Here is a 6,000-nt window from a genome sequence, read left to right as displayed (position 1 = left end):
CATTCCCAGCGTCAGCAAATTTCTGTGGAACCTTCGTCTAAAAATATGAATTAAAAAGGACAGCGACACCGCGGCACTTTAAAAACCTCATGTCGACTGCTAATCCCCTAAAGAGCGAACTTGGGAGATGGATCAGCACGTGACAGATCAACCGCTGGAGAAATTATGAATGTGTACCGGCAGCTTGTGTTTGTGAAGCAGGTTTTTATTTCAGTGTGCGTGATATGTGGGGTTTTCTCTCTCTCTCTTCGTCGAGGACTAATCCCTTAAACATCGCGACACATGTGTGCATCAACTGGAGGAGGGGGTTGGTGGTGAAAGGCAACGATGCACAGATGCACAGCGGCCATAAAGAGATTTAGATGCCAGGATTCATGAATGACTTAGTTTTGCTGCCAGTTTCTGACGGGATTCGTTGATAATTTTCTCCTCGGCACGTGACTAAAGACAATGAAAAAGATGAAGTGAAGATCTGGTGTGTGGAGTTGAGCTGATGGTCCGAGGTCCGCGTACATACATGAATGATCACGCAAACGTTGTGCAGATGTCACTCACAGCTGGATTGATGCCCCACAATCACGGTCACACTTGATCTCTTATAGACCACATCACATGATATTGTTGAGTTGAGCTGTTGTTGATGAATAAAACAACATGTGACTGGTTCCCTTCATGAGACAAAATGCAATTCATTGACAAGATAGATAATAAGATATAGACAGATAATTGTACATTTTAATACTGATTATCATTCTCATTCTTCTTATTATTGCTCCTGAGTTGCTAATGGACACATGTACACATACAGTATCCACACACCCACACACTTATATTTTCAGGGTTTTTTTCTATATTATTGTTGTTAGTCACTATTATTTTCTTCATGTTTTCTGATATCTTGTACTTTTGTACATAAAATTGTAATATGAATATTATTATAAGGTGGAGGCTTCAAATAAGCCCGTCATGGTTTTTTTTTTTTTGCCTCTCCCTGCACTGTTTCATTATTACCTATCATGTTGTATGTGTATTCTTTTAAATTGTGCAAAATAAAGAACTTAGATAGATAGATAGATAGATAGATAGATAGATAGATAGATAGATAGATAGATAGATAGATAGATAGATAGATAGATAGATAGATAGATAGATAGACAGACAGAAAACTGGGAAAAGTGTCCGATTTAAAATTAAAAATGCATTTATTTAATTACATATTTATTCCCATGCTTGCTTTACTTAGCAACAGATGGGCTCGAGAGACGACTTGATGAAAATGCGGCGTATCCAAATATCATTATAGATTATTCTTTTTTTCCTCCTCCATTTCTTTTAGAATAGACATACTGTATGGTCTTGGGGGGGAAAGTAAAAGTGAATTTTAAAAAGGAACAAATAACAAACTTCTGTTTTATTTTTCTAAATTTCACTTCAAGCGTTTCTCATTAAAACAAAAGTACAGAGAGCCAAGAGGGAAGAGATGAAAGTGGATATGAGACAGACTGCTGGTTTACTTTATAAAATAACACAACGGGGGGAAAGAAGATGATCAATAAAAGAAGAAAGGCGGTGTTAAAAGGGTTAAAGCTGCTCGTTTGCAGTTAGAATATTAGTGAAACAACAACTAGTGAGTGAAATAAAGCAACAAAAAAAATGCAGTTCAGCTGAGAAATCTGCCTGCACTCTGCCAAAGTCTGGGGGCATTACTCTAAAAAGAATTGGCATCTTTTAGGCTCAGATCCACCAGAACGCACCACCCACACACAGACTGAAGGGGGGGGGGGGATAAAAACAATTTATCACATTTATCTCGAAACTTAAAGGGATAGTAACATTTTTTAAAAGTGGGGTTGTATGATCTACAAATAGCCCCTAAGTACTTTAATTGCAGTAGAAGACTCTCTGGCACTCCTCCCGTTAGCAACGCCAGCCCATAATAGCCCTGCCCAGAGATTTACAACATACATTGTTGTGAATGGACCCAAAGAAACGGCGGGCTAAAAGAGGTTTTACCTGATAAAAAAAACACAGTTCCATTGTTCGCTATAATATAATTTTTTCCAGCCCTTCAAAGTGCAGGAAAAACGCAGTATATCATACAACCCCACTTTAAAAAAAATGCTACTATCCCTTTAATCAAACATCAATATTCTATATGTCTAAAACACTTTGTCGTGCCGCATCCGTCCAGAGTATTGACGTGCCGAGCGCCGTCAATCACCGCTGTGCTGTGTGGCTGTAAATAACAGTCTTCCTGACGCTCCGACATCCCAAAATGTTTGTTTTTCTAATGTGTTTTATTTTATTTATCTTGGCACTGAGCGAACCCAGGAAGAAGAAGAAGAAGGAGAAGAAGGAGACACTGATTAATGGTGTAGATCAAGGAGAGCATATTGGATGTAGAGCCTGACCCCCGAGGCGTGAATGCTAAGGAGGATAACAGCGTTCCCATCAATGTGCTCACCCACCCACACGCTGTCCATTATATCTCTGCTTCCTGCTCCTTCTGCTTTGAATATATGGAGCTATTCTGTCTATTTTCTATATTCTAACGCCGGTCCGTCCATCTGTATGGTTTGTTGTTATAGTCCGTCCAATTCTGTCGTCAATAACACCTCAACAACTGGACTGGTGCAGACACGAGTGATGTCCCCGGGGAAACTAGTTCAATGATTTTTTTTATTTTTTTTTTTAAAGATTCACTGGTTTTTCATGCAGCTACAATAATTAGGTCAACATTTCCACTTCAGACACGTTTCCTGAAGAAATTAACACATGCAAGTCTGTGAAAAATGTGTTGGTTTTCTTATTCTGAAGGGCGGAAATGTGGTCGTTCATTGTCAAAGTCAAAGTCAATGTGTCTTTATTTGTCCCAAACAGGGAAAATTGATTTGCAGCCAGGAAGATCCGCACATTCAAACACATACACAAATAGACAACACCAGATAACATGTAACATATAACGTGTCATGGGCAGATCAAAAGGACCTACTGCAAGATAAAATATGATTAAGAAGTGCCAATAATGTACACTGTACAAACAAATAGATAATAAACAGCAAGGGGCCTAAAGTGCAAATGCAACAGGTTACAACAGCCATAAAAACAGTCTGTATATACATACAATTAATTATCTACTGTTTAGCAACTGAATGGCCGTGGGGATTGATTATCCTTGAGAACAAAATCACAAAAATGACCTGATTCTCAAAGCAGGTGGTTCATCGTTACTGCCACAACGATCTGGATCTCCTGTAGGCCGCCGCAGAGCATGGAAATACCAGTAGTACTCTTCCTGGGGTCCATTACAGGAAAAACTAAGGGTGAAAAACGATGCCAATTAAAATCAAAGGAAACAAGAATATAAAACAACTTCAAACAACAGAGAAAACACAACCAATGACAACAGGAACAAGTCCTAAAGCAGTGGTTTCCAACCTTTTCTAACTCATTGAAAGTCTCAGAAATATGGGCGGCCAACATCTGGGGCTCATCTGTCGATTCACCGCCAGCCTCTCTTACATTGTAATTCTCCCTGTTGTTAACCAGCTGTGAAATAAAGTTTTTTTTGCCATGGACGCAATTTTTTATTGTGCAGTCAGACTGAGACAGGAAGTGATTCAGTCAGCAACAACATTGACATTGGCTGTCAACAATGAACGACATCAATAAGAGGATCAAAAACTATGGAAACTGTGAAAGGAGTTTTTAAAGATTGTTCATTTTGTTTTAAAAATATTCATTTCTACAAAACTGAACTGTTTTGCAAATGTTTTGTCAGCCCACATGCAATACCTTCACCGCCCACCAGTGGGCCCCGACTGATCCAATATTCATTTATAATTCAGCTCAGAAACAATAATACAACTAACAACAGGTGTACTGTGATTGTGAGAAAAAAACATATTATTAAAAATAAGTGGCACCAGGTCCTGAAGTTTCTTCAGGTTTTATAAATTGGAAGCTTTTTTGTTGAGAAAATTAAACAGCTAAAGACAGCTGAAAAACTAAACATGAATGTGTTAAAAGGATAGTTCAACATTTTGGCAAATTGGCCCATCGCCATAATCCCTATAGTCTAGCAGTAGGTTCGTTACCTTTAATTGTCAGTGCAAGCTATTTTTAGAACGGCGGAGCAGAGCCGCAAGTTGTTTTAGAGGTAAATTCATACAAAACTGCTGATGCATGTTCCCGTCGGGACAGTTCTTCATCAAGCAGTCTCTGCATTTGCCTCTAAAACAATTCTGTCTGGTAACGTTGTGTTATTATCTCATAGCGTGGTGAATGTGCAGGTCACAACTTGTCCACCAGAGCGTTTTGGAGTTGTTGGATTGTGTATTTGATGAGTCTTTGTCTCAGCTCACGGCTCTGCTCCGCCGTTCTAAAAATATCTTGCACCGACAATTAAAGGTAACGAGCCTACTGCCATGACTGTAGGGATCATGGCAATGGGCCAATTTGCCAAAATGTTGAACTATCCCTTTAAAGCTGCTGTAGAGGAATCTGGGTAATTCTGCACAACTTTGGATCTATAGTGACCTTTTAAATTACACAGAGTTACTTCATTAAAGCTAATGCTTCAAATGATTTACCTCAACTGAAGTAACTTCCCCTACGGTTAATTTGAATAATTTACACCAACCTCCTGACCTGAATCCAAAAAACCCTTGTGGACATAGCAGGGATTCACTGTGTGTTTTGTGTATTGTGTGTAATATTACACTACCTACCCTCCAGGCTAATTCACCCGCCTCTAATTAACCTAATGAACAATCTGGGTCAGTTCAACCTGGTTTTGTTTTCTGGTCACATCTTCTTGATCCAGATTATAAGAGTTTATGTCTTTTTTTTTTTTCATTGTGAACAACAGTGATGGTTTTTTGATTTCTTATTTTGGTTGCACCTGGATTCACCTGTTGGCAGCGCTGACCTCAGTCATATTATTAAAAACTAGGTCACCGTCTTCCATATATATAGCATTTTGGAATAAGTCTCTCACAAACTGCAAAACTAAGTACTACAATATTAAAAAGTAACTCATTTGCTACCACAAAAGATATTATAAAGACTTTTCATTGCACTGTCGCAGCTTGGAATGAAAGTATTCCAATCTGATCTAATCTGAGTGGATGAATGTAAGATTTTAAAAGGCTTTTTGCTTATTGGAAATGTGGTGCTTTCTGTGCTGCTGTTCAAGACTGTCTGAGGTCACAAAGACGTTCAGAGAGAGGGTTTTAATCCGGGCCTCTGGCATCAAACCATCACCACTGCCTCTACCGCCTCCAGAGCTGCTCAATCTCCTGATTTTATACCTCCGTCTTCAAAGGTTGACTAGTAGGCTACTGTATGTGCCACAGTTTACCCCAACGTGTATAAAAAACTCAACCACAATCTCAAACAAAAATGTCCTTTTAAAGAGAAAGTTCACCCAAAATTCAAATTGCACTCATTATCTACTCACCCTCATGTCGGCTAAGAGCTGGGAGAAGTTTCAGAGTCCTCCGTGGCTTCACGTAAGACATTAAAACATTACAAAGGGCACTAAAACAATTTAAGAAAAACGTTTTTAAAGGAGCATTATCGCAAATACAGTAGTAATAGCAAAATAAACTGAAATATGCAAAAGATAGGTCGGGGGGAGCCATAACTAAATTTACCAAAAAAATCGCCAACAGTGTAGTGTCCGTGGGGCAAATGCAGAATTTGGGGGGGGGGGGGGGGACTAAACGAGGCTGCTCTCTCTCTCTGACAGCTGCCCACTTGTTTATATGCTCCGCCTGGCCCCATCTAGTGGCCGAATTAAGAATTTGGATTTGCGATAATGCTCCTTTAAATAATGAAACAGATCCTACTGCTGTTGTGGAACACAGTAAATTCATGTTTTCTCTTCAGTTTTAAATCATCTGTAGGCCAAATATTGTATATAAAGTTTTATATATTTTGGTATTTTAAAACACATTTTAATCAATGTTTTACCATTGGCGGTGTGGTTCTGCGCGG

Source organism: Trachurus trachurus (genome assembly GCF_905171665.1).
Source record: "Trachurus trachurus genome assembly, chromosome: 16".
Classification (NCBI taxonomy): domain Eukaryota; kingdom Metazoa; phylum Chordata; class Actinopteri; order Carangiformes; family Carangidae; genus Trachurus; species Trachurus trachurus.
The sequence above is the reverse complement of the archived record's forward strand: the minus strand, read 5'-3'. Positions refer to the sequence as shown.